Genomic DNA, 220 nt, shown 5'->3' on the forward strand with positions numbered 1-220 from the left:
TTAAACCGCATAAACACATTTCATTACACCAAATACACAAAATAATGTTCTTTTTAGCAGCATCATATGACCCTTGTAATGTTTAATGCACCTCATGTTGCTAATTACAATGAATGGAATATATTTTCTTACTGTTTGTATTTTTATATAATTTTTTTTACAAGATTATCCTATATAAATCAATGTGATAAACAAGTTAGGTCAAAAGTAATCTAAAAGT

At 25.5% G+C, this 220-nt stretch overlaps 1 protein-coding gene across 2 annotated transcripts in view; it reads right to left on the reverse strand.

Moving 5' to 3' along the window:
* LOC107691014 (schwannomin-interacting protein 1-like) overlaps window positions 1–220 on the reverse strand; it is a 7,813-nt gene that overhangs the window by 4,705 nt on the left and 2,888 nt on the right. The window lies entirely within an intron of this gene.

The sequence above is a fragment of the Sinocyclocheilus anshuiensis genome, unplaced genomic scaffold, assembly GCF_001515605.1.
Source record: "Sinocyclocheilus anshuiensis isolate Anshui unplaced genomic scaffold, SAMN03320099.WGS_v1.1 scaffold894, whole genome shotgun sequence".
Classification (NCBI taxonomy): domain Eukaryota; kingdom Metazoa; phylum Chordata; class Actinopteri; order Cypriniformes; family Cyprinidae; genus Sinocyclocheilus; species Sinocyclocheilus anshuiensis.